Raw genomic sequence first — 22,255 nt, 5'->3', positions numbered from 1 at the left:
GGATTGTTTTCACTGGAACGACGGAGGTGGAGGGGCGACATGATAGAGGTTTACAAAGTTATGAGTGGCATGGACAGAGTGGATAGTCAGTTACTGGGGGACATAGGTTTAAGGTGCGAGGGACAAAGTTTAGAGGGGATGTGCGAGGCAAGTTCTTTACACAGAGGGTGGTGAGTGCCTGGAACTTGCTGCCGGGGGAGGTGGTGGAAGCAGGTACGATAGCGACGTTTAAGAGGCAACTTGACAAATACATGAATAGGATGGGAATAGAGGGATACGATCCCCAGAAGTGCAGAAGGTTTTAGTTTAGACAGGCATCAAGATCGACGCAGGCTTGGAGGGCTGAATGGCCTGTTCCTGTGCTGTACTGTTCTTTGTTCTTTCTTTGTAATTTATTTCACTTGTTCTCACCCAACAATTTAAAATATATTTTTTGTGCCCCTTGATTGGTTTCTCCACAACACACGCACCATATTTAGGGGTCACACAAATGGCTCCCAGGATCTGGCTAGTAACTGCTATTCAGCTCACCACCAGGATATGTGCAAGAGTGGCCTGGGGAGATTTTAAAACATTCTTTATTTTTGCCTCATACTGAATCATTTCTAATACATATCTTTGCTTTTCAAATATTTCAAAAGCTTGTCTGCAATAACAACAACAACTTGCTTTTATATAGTGTCTTTACCATAGTAAAATGTCTCAAAGTGCTTCACAGGAGCATTGGACAGATTGAGACACCAAGGCACTGAAGGAGGTATTAGAACAGGTTGGTCAAAGAAGCAGGTCTTAAGGAGCCTTAAAGGATGCGAGAGAGGTAAAAGTGTGGAGAGGTTCAGGGAGAGAATTCCAGAATTTATAGCGTAGGCAGTTGAAGGCACAGCCACCAACTATAAAGTGATGAAATTGTATTGGGGGAGTGCAGAGATCTTGGTGGGTTGTCGGGCTGGAGGAGGTTACAGAACTAGGGAGGGCAAGGCCATGGAGGGATTTGAAAACGAGGATTAGACATTTTAAATTGATGCATTATCCAACTGGGAGCAGGACTTGATGTGAGTTAGGGATACAGGCAGCAGAGATTTGGACGAGCTCAAGTTATAGAGGGTGCAAGGTGGGAGACTGGCCAGGAAAGCAATGAAATGCTGTTCTACCTTCGCCAGCTACAGGAGAAATGCCGCGAACAACAGATGCCCCTCGACGTTGCTTTCATTGATTTCACAAAAGCCTTTGACCTCCCAAGTCTATTTTTTTGGTATTCATTCGGCTGATTGGGCATCGCTGGCTTGGATGCCTAGCATTTATTGCCCATCCCTAATTGCCCAAGAGAAGGTGGTGGTGAGCTGCCTTCTTGAATCGCTGTAGTGCTTGGATTATATGTACACCCAATGTGCTGCTAGGAAGGGAGTTCCAGGATTTTGACCCATCAACAGTGAAGAAAAAGCAATATAGTTCCAGGTCGGGATGGTGTGTGGCTTGGAGGGGAACCTGCAGGTGGTGGTGTTCCCATGCATCTGCTACCCTTGTCCTTCTCGCAGGTTTGGAAGGTGCTGTAGAAGGAGCCTTGATGAGTTGCTGCAGTGCATCTTGTAGATGGTACACACTGCTGCCACTGTGCATCGGTGGTGAAGGGAGTGAATGTTGAAGGTGGTGGATGTGTTGCCAATCAAGCAGGCTTTTTTGTCCTGGATGGTGTCGAGCTTCTTGAGTGTTGTTGGAGCTGCACCCATCCAGGCAAGTGAAGAGTATTCCATCACACTGCTGACTTGTGCTTTGTGGATGGTGGACAGGAGGTGAGTTACTCGCCAGAGAATTCCCAGCCTCGAACCTGCTCTTGTAGCCACAGTATTTATATGGCTACTCCAGTTCAGTTTCTGGTCAATGGTAACCCCCAGGGTGTTGATAGTGGGGGATTCAGCGATGGTAATGCCACTGAATGTCAAGGGGAGGTGGTTAGGTTCTCTCTTGTTTGAGACATTCATTGCCTGGCACTTGTGTGGCGTGAAATTTACTTGCCACTTATCAGCCCAAGCCTGGATATTGTCCAGGTCTTGCCTTGTATGGACACAGGCTACTTCAGTATCTGAGGAATCGCGAATGGTACTGAACATAGTACAATCATCAGCGAACATCCCCACTCTGACCTTATGGTGGAGGGAAGGTCATTGATGAAGCAGCTGAAGATGGTTGGGCCTAGGACACTGCCCTGAGGAACTCCTGCAGTGATGTCCTGGGACAGAGATGATTGATCTCCAGCAACCACAACCATCTTTTTTTTTGCGAGATATGACTCCGACCAGCAGAGAGTTTCCCCCCTGATTCCCATTGACTCCAGTTTTGCTAGGGCTCCTTGACGCGATACTCGGTCAAATGCTACCTTGATGTCAAGGGTAGTCACTCTCATCACACCTCTAGAGTTCAGCTCTTCTGTCTATGTTTGGACCAAGGCTGTAATGAGGTCAGGATCTGAGTGGCCCTGGCAGAACCCAAACTGAGCATCAATCACTGTGCAGGTTATTGCTGAGCAAGTGCCGCTTGATAGCACTTTCAACGACCCCTTCCATCACTTTGCTGATGATCGAGAGTAGACTAATAGGGCAGTAATTGGCCGGGTTGGATTTGTCCTGCTTTTTGTGGACAGGACATACCTGGACAATTTTTCACATTGCCGGGTAGATGCCAGTGTTGTAGTTGTGGCTATTCTTTATGTGAGAGCCTAAAGTGTTGTGGGCTGTTTGTTCACGAGAGAAGCATCACAGCTGAGCCTTTGTTTCCTCTAGACTTAACTATTCAAGACTCACTTCAAGACTTCAGCACAAAAATTAAGGCTGACACTCCAGTGCAGTACTGAGGGAGTGCTGCACTGTTGGGTGTGTTGTCTTTTGGATGAGACATTAAACTGAAGCCCTGTCTGCCCCTTCAGGTGGATGTAAAAGATTCCATGGTACTATTTCGAAGAAAAGCAGGGGAATTAACTGTGGTGTCTTGGCCAATATTTATCACTCAATCAACATCACAAAAACAGCTTATCTGCTCATTATCACATTGCTGTTTGTGGGAGCTTGCTGTGCGCAAATTGGCTGTCATGTTTCCTACATTACAACAGTGGCTACACTTCAAGAATGCTTCATTGGTAGTAAAGTGCTTTGGGATGTCTTGTGATTGTGAAAGGCACTATATGAATGCAAGTCTTTCTTTTCTTTCACTCCAGCACACTCCTGGCCGGACCCAAAAATTCGACCCTCCATAAACTTGAGGCCATTCAATAATCTGCTGCCTCTGTCCTTACACCAAGTCCTGTTCCCCTATCACCCATGTGTTCGCTGATCTACATTGGCTGAAGTTCAAGTCCTGTTCCCCTATCACCCCTGTGTTCGGTGATCTACATTGGCTGCCGTTCAAGCAAGGTCTCGATTTTAAAATTCTCATCCTTGTTTTCTAATCCCCCCATGACCTTGCCTGGCCCTACTTCTGTAATCTTCTCCAGCCCCACAACGGTCCAAGATATCTGTGCTCATCTATTTCTGGTCTATTGAATATACCTGATTTTAATCGCTCTACCATTGGTGGCCATGCCTTCAGCTGCCTAGGCCCTAAGCTCTGGAATACCTTCCCTGAACCTCTCAGCCTCTCTACCTTGCTTTTCTCCTTTAAGCCGCTCCGTAAGACCTACCTCTTTGGCCAGACTTTTGGTCATCTGACCTAATATCGCCTTATGTGGCTTGGTGTCAAATTTTTCTTTATAATGTTCCTGTGAAGCATCTTGGGTCTTTTTATTACGTTAAAGACTCTTTTTATAAATACAAGTTGCTGTTTTTTTGAGCCCGATCCTGCCCTCAGCACTCTGTCTACTACTGGTCACTGGATGATGATGAAGGGTGGGAACCCAGCAATATTCCCCCCCCCCCCCCCCCCCCCCATCTAATCCAACTCTGGTTGAGATTAACAGAGTGGAGGGATCTTTGAATGAGTCAATGGAAGAACTAGCTTCTAATATGTGGTCAGTGTCAGAGACGTCCTACAGCGAATCCAAAATAGAGGTGGTGAATACTTGTGATGTGTCCTATGGATCTCCCAATATGCAAAAAGAACAGTTTAAAAAAAATGCATTTCATGGTGTTCTTGTAAGATTTTTAAATTCCTTGTTATTGGAATCGGTGAGCTGTTAATCACCCATTTATTATTCTTGTTCTCACAAAAATTGTCAGTAAATGTCCAGCTCAAGTAATAAACTGTGATCATAAATCCTGAGTGGTGTTAACCTTTGGTTATTGCTAATTGTTTTTTTATAAATCCATATCTCCCACGTGGGTGAAGTCTATCCTCAGCCAGGAGCAGAGGATTATCTGAATCACAACCTAGTGCTAAAATTGCTTGGAAATGGCTGACAAAAAAGGGGATTCAAACAGGATTAAATAGCTTCTACCAGTCCTACATTTCCACCTCCTCCTACTGCTGTGCATTGCTCCACGTAGTGTTCCGCAGAAAACCGATGGAACTCCCCAGTGTAAGCAGCCCCCGGAGCTGAAACTCAACACGACCTTCTACTTCTCTCGAGCTGGCTGGCCACCTTTCTCAGCCATGTGTGGATTCAGGTTTCATTATTGCTGGCGAACAAGCTTTTTGTTTTAGCTTTCTATGTAATTTTGCGCGTTTGTCACTGCTTTCCCCTTGCAGACCTCTGCCTTGGTGCTCAGCTGAGCTGGTGATTTGTAAGTTTCTGTTGTCTGTCATCTCTGCTATAACAGTGCAAGCTCCACCTCCTCTCCCCAGAACATGAGCTCACAGCAGCCAAGAGGACTCAAGAGCTCAGTCATTGGCTAATTGTAGCTCTCCGACTGCCGGCCTCCCCTGCTTTGGCTGTGCTCTGAAAGCTGTTTAATTGTGGTAGCGTCACTCTGGACTCAGCAGCTTGACATCTGTGCCGTGTGATGGAAAGTCTGAGTGCTGAGCAGAAAGAGGGTTTCACACAGTGAAGATTATATTTCTTTGGGCTGTGTAGTACATGAACAAAAACAATCATGCTGGACAAGTAAGTAAAGAAGTATTTTGCTGAAAGCTGAGATGCTGATGGATCTTTAATTTCACATTCGGTTTTGGTGCTGGCTGGACATCATGTTATTTAGTTTGAAGCATATTTCCGAGCTAACCGTTCACCAAATGCTGGGTTGCCTGCTGTATTTTTAGTCAAAAACTTTTAGTGAAGACTAGGAAGAATAAAAAGCCAATAATTTAATCATAAAAGTGGGTTAGGTACAAGGGATGATTCTACTGAGCACAAATGCAACTGTTCTTGCCTTATTATTATGGCAATATAATTAATTTGTCACTATTTGCTGACATGACAACATGTTTTTCTGTTTAGGAATGTTTATCTTTTGATTTATTTTACTGTTAAGTCTTACTAGAGAACTGCTATATAAATTTGTTATTTCAGCTGGTCTGCTTTATTATACATAAACATTTATAGAATAAATAGAAATTTTAAAGAGAAGTTCTGAGGATGGTGGAGGAGGATGGATTGGTAGTGAGTATCATCAAGAAAAGGCAACAAGGTTGGATGCCGTATTCTAAGGCATGAGAGCTTGCTAAAGGAGGGGATTGAAGGAATAGAGGAATGTAGACCAAGAAGGAGAAAGAGAATGATGATGTTAGACAACCTGAAATTGAAAATGGGCGGCTCCTATGAGCAACTGAAGAGGAAAGCTCAAGACCATGAGGCGTGGAGAAATGAGTGGAGGTCCTGCCCTTAGACAGACCACTATGGCAATTGCCAGTTATTCAAACCTTACTTTCAAGGGCTGTTTCTCCTGAGAGAGTCTGGAACTAAGGGTCATAATCTCAGGATAAGGGGTCTACTATTTAGGAATGAGATGAGGAGAAATTTCTTCACTCAGAGGGTTGTGAATCTTTGGAATTTTTTCTCCTCCGGAGGGCTGTAAATGCTCAGATGATGAGAATAATAAGCCATGATCTTATTGAATTGAATTGAATTGAAGGGCCATATGGCCTACTCCTGCTCCTATTTCTTGTGTTCATTGTAGAAAGATGTAGCCATATAAATGATGTGTAGTATCCATTAATTAGGTGCATACTGGAGACACACTTGATCATTCACCTTCGTTGAACCATCAGGAAACTGTTTCACAAAGTTTATTAAGTGTGTAATGGCCTGTATTTTTTAAGGAGGTTACACAATCTGATGTGATGCAATTTGTGCACGCTCACCTCACAGCTTCTGATATTGTCATTGAGAAGCGATTGTCACTGGAACCATCTCAGGCTGCTCTGGAGGAATGTAAATGGTCGAGTCCCAAATCATGTATGTGTGTTGGGGTTGGGTGGGAATAAATTATTTTGAGGCCAAGCCTGAAGATGGCACAAAAGGATTGAAAATAAAAATGCAAAAGTTGCATTTCTCGCAATGTATACTATTGCAATGAGTAAAGATTCAAACCAGCTTATTTAAGAGCATGATATTTGTATAACATATGCAGGAACACGGTGAAGTACTGTCGCTTTCCCATTGTCCAAGCTGTTGTTGGGAGCTTGGGATGTTGGAAGTGTAGTTTCTATGTGTCCTATGAGACAAGTGTTGAGTTTGATTAGAATGCAGGTTTAAATAATTGAAGGTTCTAAATGGAAACTTATTGACCAAATGCAAATAAATATGAGAGGTCATCAAAGAGGCGATCGCTTGGGTACAGAGTAGGCATATTCCCAGGAGGGGAAATGAAAGAGCATCCAAAGCTAGCGCTCCCGAAATTACCAAAAATATAGAGCTTAACATAAGACAGAAAAAGGAAGCTTACGGCAAATATAAGGCTTATAGTACAGTGGAGAACTAAGCTGAATATGGAAAGTACAGAGAAGAGCTATAAAAGGAAATAAGAGGGAAAAGAGAGAATATGAGAGTAGATTAATGAGTAATATAAAGGGAACCCAAAATTCTTTCACAAACACAAATAGTAAAATGGTAGTTAAAGTAAGGGTGGGGCCAATTAGTGATCAAAAAAGAGATCTTGTGGAGACAGAGGGCATGGCTGAAGTACTAAATGAATGCTTTGCATCTGTCTTCACTAGAGAAGAGGATGCTCAGTCGATGTGACAGTAAAGGAAGAGGTAGTAGCGTTATTGGATAGGATAAGAATATATAAAGATGTATTTAAAAGCTGAACAGTTCACAAAGTAGAAAAGTCACCTGGTCTGCATGGATGCATCCTGGATTACTGAGAGAAACAAGGGTGAAAATTGCAGACACACTAGCCACAATCCTCCTTTGATATGGGGGTAGTGCCAGAGGACTGGAAGGCTGCAAATGTTACACCCCTGTTCAAAAAAGGAAAGAGAGATAAATCTGGTAACTACAGGCCTGTCAACCTAATGTTAGTGGTGGGGAAATGTTTAGAGACAATATTCCAAGACAAAATTAATTGACATTTGGAAAAGCATGGATTAATAATTGGAAAATCCACATAGATTTGTTAAAGGCAAATCATGTTTGACTAACTTGATTGTGTTCTTTGACAAAGTAACGGAGAGGGTTGAAGAGGGTAGTCTGCTTGATGGTGTGTATATGGACTTTCAAAAGGCATTTGACCAGTATCACGTAATAGATTTCTCAGAAAAATTAAAGGTCATGGGATTAAAGGGACAGTGGCACCATGGATATAAAATTGGCTAAGGGACAGAAAGCATAGAGTAGTGGTGTACATTGGGAAATATACAGTGGTGTTCCCCAAGTATTAGGATCACTGCCCTTGTTGATATATATTAATGACCTGGACTTGTGTTTACAGGGCATAATTTCAAGGTTTACTGATAACACGAATCTCGGAAATGCGAACATTGAAGAGGATAGTAACAGACTTCAGGAGGACGTAGGCAGATTAGTGAAATGGGCAGACACATAGCAGATGAAATTTAGTGCAGCAAAGCATGAAGTGGTACATTTTGGTAGAAAGAATGAGGAGAGGCAATGTAAACTAAATGATACATTTTAAAGGAGATGCAGGAACATAGAGACTTCGAGGTTATGTACACAAGTCTTTGAAGGTGGCAGGGAAAAAACATGGGATCCTTGGCTTTAATAATAGAGGAATAGAGTACAAAAGCAAGGAAATTACGCTAAATCTTTATAAAACACAGCTTTCGTCTCAACTGGAGTATTGTGTTCAATTCTGGGCACCACATTTTAGGAAGGATGTCAAGGCCATAGAGAGGATTTACTAGAGTAGAGAAGAGATTTACTAGAATGGTACCAGAGATGAGGGATTTCAGTTATGTGGAGAGACTGGAGAAGCTGGTGGTGTTCCCCTTAGAGCAGAGAAGGTTAAGAGGAGATTTGATAGAGGTGTTCAAAATCATGAAGGGTTTTGATAGAAAACAATGAGAAACTGTTTCCATTGGCAGAAGGGTTTGATATGCAGAGGACACAGATTTAAGGTGATTGGCAAAAGAAGCGACATGAGGAAGCATTTTTTTACACAACGAGTTGTTGTGAACTTGAATGCGCGACCTGAAAGGCTGCCGGAAACAGATTCAATATTAATGTTCAAAAGGGAATTGGATAAAGGAAAACAATTACAGGACTATGGGGAAACTCCAGGGGAGGGGGATTAATTGGATAGCTCTATAAAAGAGCTAGCACAGGTATGATGGGCCAAATGGCCTCCTTCCATGCTGTTATCATTCTATGACTCTATGAAATATCAACAGTGACTTAATGAAAGCAATACCACAATTGGGAGTGAGCATATAAGAAAGAAATACTTGCATTTATATGGTGCCTTGTTACATTATCAGAGCATTTGTACAGTTCTAAAAATTGTAATATTACTCCAGTTATTTATTGTGAACACTGGCCTTGTATGGGTAATCTTCAGTCATCTTTATATCTTAACTACAGCAATTACAAATAGCTGGCTAGAGAGTGATGCAGAAAGACGCCAACAGTGCAGGTCCAATCCCCGTACCAGCTGTGGTAGTTCATGGAGGCCTGCCTTCTCACCTTGCCCCATGCTTGCAGAGTGGTGACCTTCAAGCTATACATTACCAAATGTCTCTGTCTAATGGGGAGAGATGCCTATGGTCCTTTGGGACTATGGCTAGAACAACAACATACACATACTTTCAAAGTAACCCTTACCTTGGTCATTTGGTTTGCTGGAAGCTTAGCTGCATCCGACAAAACACAACTAACTGGTGATATTTGACATATATCACCATTATGGCATATTGTGAAAATTCTTTGCAGTCCCATGAAACATGTTATCACACTGGTTGTGAAATCACTTTTTCTCGAGGTTGATTTTGGCCATCACATTGGGTGCTGTACTGAATCATAGATGCTGATGCATTTTTCTTGATCTGCTTCGCCTTTGCCTAATTTGGTTGTGATCTGATGACAGTTTCAGTGTGTAGTGCAAAACCAACAGAGCTCAAAATTCATGAGTTGGTGGGAGGTGGAAATTGGGTGTTCCATTAGCAGTTGAGCTGGAATTTGGGGCAGAATCTGTATCCATACAGATTTTGCCTCATTTGTCCACTAGTAGAAATCTTGAGGATGGAGGAAGTGGTGTGTGCTCTGCCTACTCCTCACACATCCCCACAGTTAATTTGAGGTGTTTCCCTGGGCTACCTTGGGAATGCTGCCCAGCTTGCCCCTTTTAGGCCCAGTAGATTCCTAAGAGCAGGCATGGGTTCCTTTTGTTAGCCGTGTAAAAGCCCTGAAGATGTAAAGGATCCTCTCCAATTCCATGAAAGGAAAGCTTTTTTGTTTTTATTACATTTTCACCCATGAGCAATCATGGACATCCCCCTATCAGAGTGGGACAGCTGCGCTTGAATTTTTAACTGGCAACATGATGCAGACTCCCATGTTTTGCTGAGACAGCATGGGCCACTCATTTGTTCGCGCGAATGGTCTGGATAGTTGGTGGATTACAGTCCCACTCCGTCACATCGCTGGCAGTACAGTGAGTATTCAGCAATTTTGGAGTATTACATTTTTTTCTTTGGCCTCCTTATCTCGAGAGACAATGGGTAAGCGCCTGGAGGTGGTCAGTGGTTTGTGGAGCAGCACCTGGAGTGACTATAAAGGTCAATTCTAGAGTGGCAGGCACTTCCACAGGTGCTGCAGAAAAATTTGTTTGTCGGGGCTGTTACACAGTTGGCTCTCCCCTTGCGCTTCTGTCTTTTTTCCTGCCAACTGCTAAGTCTTTTCGACTCACCGCACTTTAGCCCCGCCTTTATGGCTGCATTAGGGATTTCAAAACAGACCTGGGGTAACCAGCAGTATCCTGCAGGAATATGTCATTGAGCCAATGATCAGGGTACATTCAGAAAAAAGGATAGTACGTGTTGGTATGGATCCTTATCAAATCTGAAAATTGGAAGACAAAGTTGACAATTTTCAGTTTACTTCTGATTACAATATAGATGAAATCTATTTACAGCTTTTTTTGTCACAAACTATTTATTTTAAGTCATAAACAATACATAGATGAACAGCGTGACTGCTCAAACCCACGCTTGTCAGTTGTCCAGCAACCAACCAGTGACGCTCTTCCTTGGAGGAGGGTGGTAAGCAGAGTCTATGAGATTGGAATGGCCTGATGATGGAAATTCAGAATGAGATCAATTTTCTGCAGTAGACTCGGTAATCCAAGACTTGAACCAGGCTGGTTTGTAGTATTCCAGGCCATGGCTGATGATTGATGAGCCAGCCTGACTCACTAATGGTACTTGGAGGAGTAGACCTGTCACTGGGTTGGGATTCTACAACTACAAGGCACAAGTCAGGAATGTGATGGAATACTCTCCACTTGCCTGGATGGATGTGGCTCCAACAACACTCAAAAAGCTCGACACCATCCAGAACAAAGTAGCCCCGCTTGATTGGCACCCCATCTACAAACATTCACTCCCTCCACCACCAACGCACAATGGTAGCAGTGTGTACCATCTACAAGATGCACTGCAGCAATGCACCAAGGCTCCTTCGACAGCAACTTCCAAATCCGCGACCTCTTCCACCTAGAAGGACAAGGGCAGCAAATGCGTGGAACACCACCACCTGCAGGTTCCCCTCCAAGCTACACACCGTCCTGACTTGGAATTATATCGCCGTTCCTTCACTATCGCTGGGTCAAAATACTGGAACTCCCTTCCTAACAGCACTGTTGGTGTACCTACCTCACATGGACTGCAGCGGTTCAAGAAGGCAGTTCACCACCACCTTCTCATGGGCAATTAGGGACGGGCAATAGAGGCTGGCCTAGCCAGCGATTCCCACATGCCATGAATGAATAAAAGAAAAACTGCAACCCAATGCCGCAATAGGTAGAGTGGCCATGCCTGGTAAAGCAAGGGAAGCTGACCAGTGCATCATTGTATTTGGTTGAATTTCACAGTACCTCTGTACACACCTAGGCGTGCCTAAGGTTGACATTACCAATCTGTGCATAAGCTTTCTGAACATAGTTAAGTGAGGTGTGTCTCTATGGGGTGAGTACACCCTCTGCCCTGACTTCTTCATGTCTCAATTTCTCCGTAGTTTGGTTTAGAGATTTCTAAACATGATTGTGCATTTGTCAGACACCCAACTGAGAAAAAAAATGAGCATTCTCAAATAACAAAAAGAAAAGACTTCATGACTGCTGGACATCTCAAAGCACCTTACAGCCAATGAAGTACTTTTGAAATGTAGCCACTGTTTTAATGTAGGAAACACAGCAAAGAATTTGTACACAGCAAACACCTACGTGATAATGTTGATTGAGGGATAAATATTGGCGCAGACAGTGGGGATAACTCCCCTGTTCTTCTTTGAAATAGTGTCCTGGGAACATTTACATCCACTCAAACATGCAGATGAGCCTCAGTTTAACATCCCATCGAAAGATAGCACCTTGGATAGTGCAGCACGCTCTCAGTACTGCACTGGAGTACCAGTATTGATTTTTGAGCTTAAGCCCTGAAGTGAGATTTGAACCCAAAACCTTATGACTCAAAGGCAATTGAGCTACAGATGTAATTATATATTTTGCAAAGTCACTACTGTTTTGTCACATGGTACTTACATTGGAATATGTTGGTATTTTGTGTCCTTGCTGGAATAATGCAATATTTTCAGGGTAAGATAATTTGGTCGCTCTTCCATCTGAACCTTCTTGTCTAGGATCGTAAATATTTGTTCCAATAAAAAGCTTTCTCATCTCTCCATGTTTGTTGAAAAATTATCCATACAACACTTTTAATGTTGAAAATCTGTTTTCTTGATTTTTATTTCAAAAAACATTTTTTTCCTAGTAGAGTATTGAGCACGCCATTGTGTTTTATTCCTTTCATGAGCGCTTTGTTCACACAGCTGGCTTGTTGTGACCTTGTAGTGATTTGATAAAAAAGGAAGCAAATCACACCGACCCGGGTTATGCTGCCCTGGGGATGCTTTTCTTCAAATCAAACACTGTGCTCCAGTTCAAGGTGGCATTAGTTTTGAATGTTTGAAAACTGGTAGAGATTCTAGAGTGGTGGTGTTTGGAGTTGGGGTGGTGAGGAAGAGAATGCGAGCACAGTAATGCCTTGTTCAGCAGTTTACAAAATGCAGTACTACAGACCAGCCTTTTGTGCCTCTGTAGTGCAGCCAAGAGAAGCTCTGGCATACTAATGCTGCAAAATATTTAATTATTTTAAACAAAAAAAGCAGTACATGGAGGTTTGAGCTGGTATTAGTGTCTGGGTAGGTCACTCAGAGAAGGAAGAGTAATTATTTCCTCCTACTTGAAGATGTGTGCCACATCTTCAAAACCTCTGCTGGAAGTGGCAGTGATACAGACTTTACTGTTGCATCTTTTGCTCCATCTATACTTCATTCCCGTACTAAAATGGCCCCCATCTGTGCTACTTTCTATGCCAACAAAGTGTACAAATTAGGACATTTGTCTGTGTGTATAACCATATTAAAGCACAACTTCCAGCAGTTCACTACTGATTTTAAAACATCAGTCCTGCAGATTTGAACTGACAGACCTGTACCTTCTGCTGTGACTGGGTGAGTTACAAGACCATAATAGCAAAGGAGCCATTGTCTGAAAACAGCACAAGCTGTGGTCATGATGGAGATTTGTTTGTCTAGTGTCTCAGTTGGATGCAGTTATTTAAGTGGTGTACACCCCGATATAAATATCACCCGTTTCTTATAGCAACACTGTGCAGATCCCGTATACATAACGTTTATCTTGGGACGCCTTATAGGGCAATGAACAAAAGGAAAAAGAGAGAAGAAAGTGATTTTAAGGGGCAAAAGAATCATCAAAGAAAAGGCTTTTTAAAAGGGTTTTTGAAGGTCAGAAGCAGATGACAGAGTGGGGGTGCTGAGGAGGGAGGTCCAGAGGGGAGGATCATAGAGTTATTTATGTCACAAAAGGAGACCATTCAGCTCATTGAGTCTATGCCGGCTCTCCACAGAGCTCTCCAGTCAGACCCACTCCCTCACTCAATCCCTGTAGCCCTGCAAGTCTATTTCCTTCAAATGGCCGTCCAATTTCCTTTTGAAGTCATTGATTGTCTCCACTAACAACACCCTCGTGGGCAGCGAGTGCTGGGTTATTACCACCCGCTGTGTAAAAAAGTTCTTCCTCACATTCCCCCTGCATCTCTTTCCCAAAACCTTCAATCTGTGTACCCTAGTCCTTGTACCATCAGTTAATTGGTACAGTTTTTCCTTGTCTAACTTATCTAAGCCTGTCATAATCTTGTAAACCTCTATCAAATCACCCCACAATCTCCTTTTCTCCAGGGAGAACAAACCCAGTTTTTCCAACCTAACCTTGTAACTAAATTCTCCCATCCCTGGAACCATTCTGGTAAATCTCCTCTGCACCCTCTCAAGGAGCCTCACATCCTTCCTAAAGTGTGGTGACCAGAACCCAGTTAGGGTCTAACCAGAGCTTTCTAAAGGTTCAGCATAACTTCCCTGCTTTTGTACTCAATTCCTCTTTTTATGAAGCCCAAGAACCCATATGCTTTACTAATCACACTCTCAACATGTCCCACCTTCAAAGATCGATACAAATGCATCCCCAGGTCCCTCTGCTCCTGCACACTCTATAGAACTATGCTATTAAGTATATATTGCCTCTTCCTATTCCTTCTGCCAAAATGCATCAGCTCACACTTGTCAGCATTAAACTCCATCTGCCACCTGTCTGCCCATTCTTCTAGCCTACCTATGTCTTGTCGCAGGCAGTTTGCCACACCTCCAAGTTTGGTATCATCAGCAAAACTTGAAATTCTACTCTGTATTCCAAGATGCGTCATTAATATTTAGCAAAAACAACAGTGGTACCAGCATTGAACCTTGGGGAATAGCACTGTCTACCATCCTGCAGTCTGAAAAACAACCATTTACTATGACTTGCTGTTTTCTGTCCCAAAGCCAATTTTATCCAATTGTACAAGTTCTCCCTGTGTCTGCGTGGGTTTTCTCCGGGTGCTCCGGTTTCCTCCCACAGCCAAAAAGACTTGCAGGTTGGTAGGTAAATTGGCCATTATAAGTTATCCCTAGTATAGGTAGGTGGTAGGATAATATAGGGACAGGTGGGGATGTGGTAGGAATATGGGATTAGTGTAGGATTAGTATAAATGGGTGGTTGATGGTCGGCACAGATTCAGTGGGCCGAAGGGCCTGTTTCAGTGCTGTATCTCTAAATAAACTAAACTACACTGACCCTCCTATTCCATGAGCCTCAATTTTGTTAACCAGCTTTTTATATAGTATCTTATAAAACCCTTCCTTAAAATCCATACAAGTAACGTCCAACGCATTCCCTTCACCAACCTCTGTTACTTCATCAAAAAATTCAATTAGATTTGTTAAGCATGATCTTCCTTTTACAAATCCATGCTGACTTTCCTTAACTAACTCAAACCTCTCCAAGAGTCTGTTGATTTTTCCCCCCCCTGATTATTGTTTCTTAAAACCTTACCCACCACTGATAAACTAACTGGCCTGTAGTTTTTTAATAAGAGTGTCATATTTGCCACTCTTCAATCCTCTGGCACCTCCCCAGTATCCAGGAAAGATTGGAAGATTATGGCATGCCCTTCTCCATCCCCACTTCCTTTAGCAACCTGGGATGCAAGCCATCCAGACCAGGCAACTTATCTACCCGAAGCATAGCCAACCTTTCTAGTACCTCCCACCTCAATTTTTACCCTATCCATTGCCTCTACTTGTAGTATAAGGGTCTGAAATGGATAATATTTGGGACAGTGAGAATTACACCTCCCACTATGATGATGATGTAAGAGGTCACATCTGTAATAAGCTTGGGAGAAGGAAGAAACATCATGAGAAGCAGAAGCTAGACAGGCCTATGGAAAGTATATATAGTCCATGTAAATATCATATCCATTGATGAAGCAAGTCCAAATTCAGCCGGATGAGATGACCAGGATGGAAGTAATTTCTCCTGTCATGAAGCCAACAGAGTGGTGTTTGGGAATGGCTCCAGTTCCTAAACTGAACAGTACTCCACATTTAAAGTCATAGAGTCGTACAGCATAGAAACAAGCCCTTCGGCCCACCACATCCATGCCGACCATAATGCCTATCTGTACTAATCCCACCTGCCTGCATTAATTCCATATCCCTCGTTGCCTTGCTCATTCAAGTACCTGTCCAGATGCCTGAGATGGGGCCCGTAATGGTAAAGGTTTCTGCAGCCCATTTGTAAGTGAGGTGACCTTGCACTGACCTCACAAACACCAGCTCCCTCAGTTAGTGGCAGAGGTCATGTGCTGCTTCGAGAAATTTCTGGGCAGATGAGAACAACAATTGACATCTCTATAGTATGCTTCAGGTAGACGAGTGAGTTTGCGACCCCCATGATATGCCTGCTAACCACATACTACATTTTTATTTTAATGTTAACATCTACTAGTAGTGTACTATTTTATACAAAGTCTCCAGTATGTCACAGACATTCAGTACTTTGTAATATCTGAATGAAAACGACAGTTTAATTGTCAATGATGCCATTACTGTAAAACGCTTAGAGGGATTTCCTTCAGCAGCTACTATACTTAATTGTCAAGTTTATAAAGCTTCTCTCCGACAGATGCCTTACTATCTATGATGGAAATATTTTCAGCAATAACACAATGTCATTTTATTTGCATGTTCTTTATATTTGCTGCTGTTATTGACACTAAGAAAGAAATATATTGAAACATTGACTGTAAGGGGACTATCAGATTCCCTGATCTTTCTCTCTGTCTTTCCCTTTTATTATCAAATTGTTCACAGGTCTTGAAATGAATGTGAAGCATGTAACAACAGTTCTGCAGTGAGCAGAAAGGGACACACACGACTCACTGTAGCACTCATCCGGATTCTCAGAAACCACAAGCAACTTACTGAGCAGGGTGGGGCACTCAGAAGACATATATTTTAAAACACTTTCTGCTGTACACTTTCTGGGTCAGTGATAATACAGTGTGTCGGGTTTTTCTAAAGACTCGTATGCTCACCACACTTCCAGTGCTGTCACAATATAACAGTTTCCTAAAGAGTCTCTTATTGTTATTTTGTTTGTACTCTTCAGTACTGCAATTTGAATCTACGGGCTGGATTTTGTCAGGCGCCGGTGACCCCGAAGACTGGCTGGAAAGCCGGGGCAAACCTTGGCTTGGCCATTTGGGGGAGCCCTAGCTGGATTCTATGTCAGTCTAGCAGATAATGAGCTGCCACTGGGGCTCCCATCTCTTTAAGGGGGGGGGAGCGCGGGAGTGGTGGCCACTGCTGGAACTGCCCCCAGCCAAGCTGACACTGGCAAGGGAACAGGAGGTTGGTGAGGGAAAAGTGGGTTGTTGCTGCAGGGGTGGGGGGCCCCTCTGTGGGCCACAGGTTGCCGGATCAGGAGGGCCCTCTTCAAGCCCGCAGGGAGGCTGCCAGGGTTCACCCGGCGGTCATTGCATGTGGCGGAGGGCCCACCCGCCACTGGTAAAATGCCAGCAGTGGCAGGAAGGGGCCCTTAATTGGCCATTTAAGGGGCACAATTGGCCTCTGAGTGGGAGGACTGTTGTCTACCTTCTCCCTATCACCCCCCCCCCCCCCCCCTAGCAAAATGCCATGGCAGAGGGAAGGCGACGGGCACTCCATCCCTCACCTTCACTCCCGATTTTTTTTTTTTTCTTCTTTGCTACTTCTCCCCCTCCTCTCTTTTCCCTCCCCCCTCCCCCCCCCCCCCCCCACCCCATGCCTCCTATCTCACTTCTGCAGGCCCCATAGAATTCAGCCCTATGGGTGTAATTGTCATCATGACAATGTGGGCAGTAAGCTGGTGGACTGGATCTCCCACCTGTCCGATTGTCATTTCATTGAAATGGATGGAACTGAAAATCGGGTGAGTTCTATAACAGGTGACTGATTTACTTCACCAGTCACTGCTCAAGCAGTGAAGGTGAAAATCATCCCTTTGGTTGTTTACCCAGCAGTAAAATCTCTTGTTACAACTTCTTCATTTCGAGCTGTTTACTAAGCCACAGTTAGTTCTTAGTGAGTGATACATGTGGAGAAAGGAGTAGTCGTCCTCTGGAGTACCAAATATCCAGTCGAAGAGTAAGGGCACGCTCTTTGTTTAAGGATGAACTACATTTTTAAAAAAAAGAATTGATTTTCCCACCATCCGCCCTCCCCCCTCCCCACCCCCCCCCCCTCCCCACACCCACACACACACACACACACAAGATTATACTGAGCAAATGATTACATTTGACTTTACACTTCACGTTTCGGAGGCACTACAATATAGTGGCTGATGCTTGTACTGATTGTGCAGACATAAAATCAAATGCTGTCTGCCAAAGCTCATTCAGAATAAGCATTCATCTTTCCCACTGAGAGCGTTCAATCTCTCTGCTTTTCCCTGCTGTGTCTCTCTGTTTAATTCCTCCCTTTTGTCTCTCAAGTCCAATTCTCTTTGTTGGTTTTTAGCTCCCCCCTTGCGTGTAATACCAGTAAAAATAACTCTTGCAACTCTGGTAAGAAGCTATGTAGCTGAGCCTAGATAGCATAGAATAAATTTTCCAATTGCATTTGCTGGCACAGAGAATTGCACCGACATGTACAGCACAGGTTTTTGGAATTTTCAGCAACCTAACCGGCAGGCCTTTAAGGAACTGTTGGAGGCTGTCACCAAAAAGGGTGTTATGGCCTCGTGAGGAGGGAGGTCACAGTTACCCCACTTGCCCTTCCTCTTTTTTGACCGCAACAGGGTTTATTCCTGTTAAACAGTAGTTGTGCTTACCACCTCAGTGAGTGTTTTACCATTTACCTTTAATGTGATTGTGAAAGAACCAATTGGACAGGTTTTCTTGAGTTTAAGCAAGAAAGAGGTAAGTTTATTATACTTCGCAATCTAACCCCGATTTAAAAATAACAAAAAGTATGCTACACATTCACGCACGCATTCACACAAGAATCTCACACACAAATAGATTACAAAGTGGAAAGTAGGTTTTTTGATTGGATTAAAGTCCAGAATAAATACGTTAAATACACAGTTTGAGGTTGGATGATTCTGTGATTGTCTGGCTAGAATTGTACTCTTGAAGTCCTTGGTTGGTCAAAGTGCACTTTGTGGCAGGCCTGCTTTGCTCAGGGTTTTCTTGAAGGCAGACTGGTAGGTGGTTCTCTTCCCCTGGTCTCTGGCTGTAGCAGTCTATAGGCTTGGAGGGTCCACAGTCACAGACGGTTTTCAAACTTTGTTTTCTAGAGAGAGAGGGAAAAAGAAAGGGAGGCACACAGCTTTCTCTGCTGCTGCACACTCAGTTACTGCTTCTCTTCTGTGAGTTTAACAAATCTCCCAGTTTTTTCAGAGATGGACAGATGGTCACATGGTTCTCTCAATCCCCTTTAGTTTAGAGATACAGCACTGAAACAGGCCCTTCGGCCCACCGAGTCTGTGCCGACCATCAACCACCCATTTTATACTAATCCTACACTAATCCCATATTCCTACCACATCCCCACCTGTCCCTATATTTCCCTACCACCTACCTATACTAGGGGCAATTTATAAAGGCCAATTTACCTATCAACCAGCAAGTCTTTGGCATGTGGGAGGAAACCGGAGCACCCGGAGAAAACCCACGCAGACACAGGGAGAACTTGCAAACTCCACTCATGCAGTACCCAGAATTGAACCCGGGTCGCTGGAGCTGTGAGGCTGCAGTGCTAACCACTGTGCCGCAGTGGTCCAATGAGGTCCAAAGTCTAAAACCCAAAACCTCTCTTCGGTGGAGTTGTCAGTGTTTATCCCTTGGAGGAATGTCTCCACTTATGAATGCTTCAAGATAGCATTGATTGTCCTGCTAACGAGGATGATCTGCATAATCTACTCAGTTAGCCAAAGTATTGTTCTAGCTGGGCTTCTTGTTAAGACTTTTGTCTCCAGTTCAATCGCCTGGTATTTCAGATGCAAATTGCAGTGGTCATTTTGGCTGCTAGTTTTTAAAAAGATAACTGTAGGATTTTTTTCCATTAAAAGTCTAATGTAAGTTTCCAACCAATTAAATTAATATTTCTCATTTGGCACATGGCGTTTTCTTGACAAGGGTATCTTCTTTTAACCTTACCTCTGGTTCTTCTCCATCCTCCCCCAGAACTTACCTGAGGCCTGTTGCCAGCAAGGTAGCTGGCCCAAATTGTTTCTCTTACAACCGGTGAGCTACCTCTGCACACCCGATTGACTTCCACAGCTCACTGGAAATATGCCGATGAGACCTGAGGCTCAGTTTTGGTCAAGCCTCAGGCCTCTAACTTCTGGTATATGTTCCCAGTGGTCCAACTATTCTGTGACACAAAACGGACCAAAATGAATTTCTAGCCCAATAGGTGGTGATGAATCACAATCCAACGGTCCCAGTAAGAGCATTACTTCCAACCGTCGCACCTCTAGAAATTGGAGGCACCCACCTGTGATTCTGATTCATTCATTGTAATGGACAGAAAATCACAGGTTGTATGCCTGTAATGTCCTAAAATGTGCCTTGTGTAAGTCTTGCTACCTGCTGGATTGACAGATTACAGAATGACCCTGAAAGAATATAGAGAAGATCCCTCTAGATTGGAGATTAACCAACATGCCTGTTTTGGGGAAAAAGGTGACAAAACAAACGTAGCCAATGTGATTTTAGAGGGTGGGGATGTGGGTGAAAGATCTTGCCTGACCACTCTCTGTGCTTTGTTGAGGAAATGATATCTCAAGCGGACATTGGAAATCACTATAATGTATAGTGATAATAACTCCCAGAAAGCCTTCAGTAAATCCTGCATGAAAGAGAGGAAGCAGCAGATATTAGATAGGGGAATGATGGTAGGCTTGGGAGGTGCACTGAATGCCCCAGGGAGCAGTGTTACTACTTCTAATCTGTATGCACAGTTTGAAGGATAATTGGATTGTAAATTGGCCACATTTTCAGGTGATTGTTTTGGAACATTATTTCAAGTTAAACCACAAATATAGGACGATAAAGTACAAATTTTAAAAAGCCATGGTTTGGAACTGAAGTCGGAGCATTTCTTAATATCTGGACTGGTCTTCTGGGTAAGTTAGTGGCTTCCTTCAGCTATACTATTTGCCTAGAGTGAGGAAGATAAAAGATAGAGAAACAGAAAATCCTAAGGGTAAGGAAGAAAATGGGTAGAATTTTTTAAACAAAATAAAAGTAGGAAAGTAGAAGAATCAATTACAAAAGGAAATAACATTAGAAGGAGATGAAAGAGGAGAATATTCAAAAACCAGAGGTCAATTCTTTTAAAAAGGTGCATCAAATTATTTCTTTATCTGCAATTAGAGATTGTTATAAATATGCATATTGAAAAGTAGGTAACTAAATTATCTAATACTATATGTGGCTCCATGTCTGTACAATTTGAAATGGACAATGATTCAATGTGGTGGAAAGGTTTGTGGGAGGCATTTGGAAATTAATTGTACCCTATGTATTCAGGAGACCAAGGAGAACGTGGCAGACTAATTCAATTTAAACTGGCGGGACTGAGCATATTGAATTGTAGCTAGACTGTTCAGAGGTAATCTTATCAGCAAATAACTGTTGATCAAAAATGCCAACATTTATTCATAAAGCCAAATGAAATGGTACTGCCTCAGAAATCAGGAGCAGTAAAATGGTGAGATGCTATTACAGAGGTTCTCAAAAATAAATAACCTTTTGGACTGCGTATTTGCATTCTTCAGTATGTTCAGTCTGTATTGTAGTTAAAAGACCATAACAACACCTGACTGGGCTTGTTCCCAATACTGTACTTGAGAGGAAAGTTGATTACATCAAAATCAATCATGGTTGAGGAGGTACCATGCTGCAGTTTTCAAATCAGTATATTAAATAGGACTGGAGAACTGGCTTAAAGAGAGGAGACCAGTCCAGATAACTAACATAAATTGTTTCATCAAATGCCTGAAAAATTGCATGGCTGAATTCTTTTTCTTGTATCTCAAAATTTTTTTTACTTCAAATTACAGTTAACCTCCACACGAAGTGAATGAGAATAAACATGAAGCATAAAATTGTCTTCACGTTTGAAATTAATCAGAACCCTTCTGATGAAAGGTCATTGACCTGAAACTTTAACTTTGCTTCTCTCTCCACAGATGCTGCCAGACCTGCTGAGTATTTTCCAGCACTTTTTTTGTTTTTATCTCAGATTTCCAGCATCTGAAGTATTTTGCTATTATTATGTAAATCTAAGTTCTGTCTTTCTTTAATGAATATGGATCCAAGACAATCTATTTGTGATTTTAAGTCTTTACTAAATATTATTGGAAAATCTGATATAGAAGACTTTGCACATATTGCTACAACATGTGAACATATTTGCCTCCGTTAGCTAATGTTAGCAAAAATGTTGGTTGTGAATATGTGATGTGTTTCTCTTTGGACACACTTCAGGCTGAATTTTCCACCACTATCAGGAGGTATAGGGATTGATTCCACAGGATCCTTGACTGTAAAACCTTGATTATAACTTTCCTTATCCTCCCCAGGATCTCGGCCACCCAATCCTTGATCTCTTCCCTATGTGCAAATGGCAATGGAGATGGGGAACCTGGGTTATTGACCCGAGTTCCTGTTGCTGCCAACCCCAAATATGACCTGAAGAGGAGTGCTGGTACTGATTGCAATGGCAACTGGAAGGCTGCTGAAGGCCCTCTTGGTGCAAGAGAAC

At 42.9% G+C, this 22,255-nt stretch overlaps 1 protein-coding gene across 7 annotated transcripts in view; it reads left to right on the top strand.

The window, feature by feature from the left end:
* trim2a (tripartite motif containing 2a) overlaps positions 1–22,255 on the top strand; it is a 285,251-nt gene that overhangs the window by 141,131 nt on the left and 121,865 nt on the right. The window contains exon 1 of one of the 7 annotated variants that reach the window (XM_068040716.1): positions 4,843–5,029. The exons of the other annotated variants lie outside the window; for them this stretch is intronic. The gene's annotated coding sequence lies outside the window, so the exon portion shown is untranslated. Of the gene's footprint in view, positions 1–4,842; positions 5,030–22,255 lie in introns of those variants that run through there. 7 annotated transcript variants of the gene reach the window in all.

The sequence above is a fragment of the Heterodontus francisci genome, chromosome 1 (genome assembly GCF_036365525.1).
Source record: "Heterodontus francisci isolate sHetFra1 chromosome 1, sHetFra1.hap1, whole genome shotgun sequence".
NCBI lineage: Eukaryota > Metazoa > Chordata > Chondrichthyes > Heterodontiformes > Heterodontidae > Heterodontus > Heterodontus francisci.
This window is presented reverse-complemented; position numbering and strand designations above follow the sequence as displayed.